Consider the following 3,301-nt stretch of genomic DNA (forward strand, 5'->3'; position numbering starts at 1 on the left):
AGTTTTTTTTTTTTTTTTAGCGGTACGCGGGCCTCTCACTGTTGTGGCCTCTCCCGTTGCGGAGCACAGGCTCCGGATGCGCAGGCTCAGCGGCCATGGCTCACGGGCCCAGCCGCTCCTTGGCATGTGGGATCCTCCCAGACCGGGGCACGAACCCGTGTCCCCTGCATTGGCAGGCAGACTCTCAACCACTGCACCACCAGGGAAGCCCCCTTAGAGCAGTTTTAACGGCTGACATGTGGGGCTGGGTGACTCTCTGAGGCGGGGCATCCCGGGCCCTGTGGGCTGTGCAGCAGCTTCCCTGGTCTCCACCCATCAGGTGCCAGGAGCACCCCCTCCCCCCAGTGTGACACCAAAAACATCCGCAGACATTGTCATATGTCCCCCTGGGGGCAAAGTCATCTCTGGTTTAGAACCACAGCCATAGACAGATAAATGGATGGATGGATGGATGGATAGATAGATAGATAGATAGATAGTCTCTCATGCTAGACAGGGTGTCTCAGCCTCAGCACTGCTGACATCTGGGGCTGGATGACCCTCTGCTGTGGGGCGTCCTGTGTCCTGTGGGCTGTGGAGCAGATTCCCTGGTCTCCACCCGCCAGAAGCCAGTAGGATCCTCCCCAAAGTTGTAACAACCAAAAATGTCCCCAGACATTGTCAAGTGTCCTTCTGGGTGGCCAAGTCATCCCCAGTTATGAACCACTGAGATAGGTAGGTAGGTAGGTAGGTAGATAGATAGATATGGATGGATAGATGGATGAATAGATAGATAGATGGATAGACAGATGGATAAATGGGTGCGGAGAGAGAAAGGTTATGGATGGATGGATAGATATATAGATACATAGACATGGATGGATGGATAGATAGATTATACATAGAGGATATATGGGTAGATAAGACAGGACGGATGGGTGGATGGATAGATAGATACATGAGATGATAGATAGATAGATAGATAGATGATAGATAGATAGTCTCTCATGTTAGGTCACAGTTTCTCAGCCTCAGCACTACTGACATCGGGGCTGGGTGACGCTCTGATGCGGGGCGTCCCGGGCCCTGTGGGCTGTGGAGCAGAATCCCTGGTCTCCACCCACCACGTGCCAGGAGCATCCCCTCCCCAGTGGTGAAAACCAAAACTGTCCGCAGACATTGCCAAGTGTCCCCTGGGGGCACAGTCACAGTGTTTGAGCGCTACTGTATTCAGTTAAAATTCCCTGGCGACCACATTTCACACATGTGGTCACAGCTCGTTGCTTGAGGACTTCAGTGCATCCTGTGCGACTCCACAGGGACAGGCCCCTGGAAGCTTGCACCTGCTTCCCCCCAGGATCCACCCCACACAGCTTTCCCTTTGCTAATTTTGCTCTGTATCCGTTCACGGGACTAAACCACCACCATGAGTTCCACCTTGTAATGAGCCTGAGTCCTTCCAGACAGCTGTCAATCCTGGGGTGTCTTGGGAACCTTGATACAGCGTCCAAACCCATATCCAATCCCTGGTTTACAGAGGAGACTGGTTGGTCCGGATGACCTTCCCCAGGTGAGGCAGGTGATGATGGGGTGGGGGACATCCCCTGCTTCCACCTGTGTTGGTTCATGATGTCCCCCCCCCGCCCCACAGCGCAGCTGAGTGCTTCTTTTTCTCCCACGTGCTTATTTCCAGAGCAGACTGTTTCTTTTGTGACTGCACATGCGCTCTTTCAGGTTTTTTTGCCCACCATTTTTAACCTTTGGAGTCTGCACATTTCATTTTCTTCTCCTTCGCTGTTTCTGTTTGAACGATCCCATCCACGCTGCTAGTTTTACCCCTGAATAAGCAGGTTATTTATATACGGAGATGCTGAGGCATATTCTTTGGAAAAGGAAATCTATTACCTCCGACCTAGGTTCGGGAATTTATAAAATAAGCAGAAAATGAGTGTCTCGCCGTACCTGCTTATACGGAGGTTTCGTGCAGTCACGAGCCTGTCACTTCCAGGAAGGTATCAGTTCAGGGGCAGCTGTGTTTCTGAGATTAATTTCCATTCTGGTCTTTGCAGGAAGGGTTGTCCATCTTGTGTGCTGGCCGTTTGGGTGGCTGTGGACAACCCCCATTCGTGGATTGATTATGTGGTTACAACATGGCAATACTAGCAGGGCCTGGGTTCCCCCCCAAATGTGCTCACATCCTTATCTCCAGAACCTGTGACCGTGACCGTGTTTGGAAACAGGGTCTCTGCACATGGGATGAATTGAAGGATCTCAGGATGACATCTTCCTGGATTACCCGGTTTGGGGTCACCAGGCGTAACTGCCGTCTTCACCTCAATCTTGCCTACAAACCTGGGTTAGATTTCAGAAACATCGAGGACGAGCAAAGCGGAAGGAAGAGGACTGTTTGCATCAGATGTGCTTTACTGAGCGGGAAGAGCATCCTCCGTTCCCGTGTGAACACCAGGCAGCCAAGGTCGTCCCAATTCACCTGCAAATGCGACCCCTTGTTTATAGGAATTCTAAGGATTCTAAGGATTTCTGCGGAGTGCAGTAAATAGGAAGGGACCCCACGAGCTGACCCTGAAGGTCTTTGTTTCCCTGGGCTGCATCTCTCCGAGGGAAAGGAGAATGATTTCTGTTGAATTCTGCCCGTTGATATAGTCGGGGTGAGCCCCCGCGAGGAAAACGGGTTCGCATCCAAGCGCCCAGATGAAACGGCTTCTTTCCTTCTGATGGGGATTTATACCGTCAGGCGTTTGGAACAGGCCACACGGAGAGAGGAACGACAGAGGTTTCCTCAGCTTCCTGCCAGCTTGGGACGATGTCTGTATGGGGGGCTCGCAGATTCTGTCGAGACAGGAGGGCGTGAGCACCCTGACCTCTCCTTGCAGGCTGATGCTCCCAAGAAGAGCCCCAGAGCCGCGAGCCCTCTCCTGGCTGGCTTTGCAGAGAGACGTGGGGGGTCCACCCTGTTTCTCCCCCTCCGCACGGGTATTGATGCTGCTCCCCAGCTGTGATGGTTAATTCTGTGTCAGCTTAACTTTATAGATCACAGGGGCCCAGACAGCTGGTCAGATGTGATTCTGGGCGTGTCTGGGAGGGTGTCTCTGGATGAGATGAGCATGTGAATCAGTGGACTGAGTGAAGCAGGTGGCCTTCCCCAGGGTGGGCGGGCCTCATCTAATCAGTTGAAGGTCTGAATAGAACAAAAGTGGAGGGAGGATATATCATGGCTATCTATCTATATGTATCTATATCTATATGTATCTATCTATCATCTATCATCTCCATCTATCATCTCTATCATCTATCTATCAAT

Source organism: Orcinus orca, chromosome X (assembly GCF_937001465.1).
Source record: "Orcinus orca chromosome X, mOrcOrc1.1, whole genome shotgun sequence".
Lineage (NCBI taxonomy): Eukaryota > Metazoa > Chordata > Mammalia > Artiodactyla > Delphinidae > Orcinus > Orcinus orca.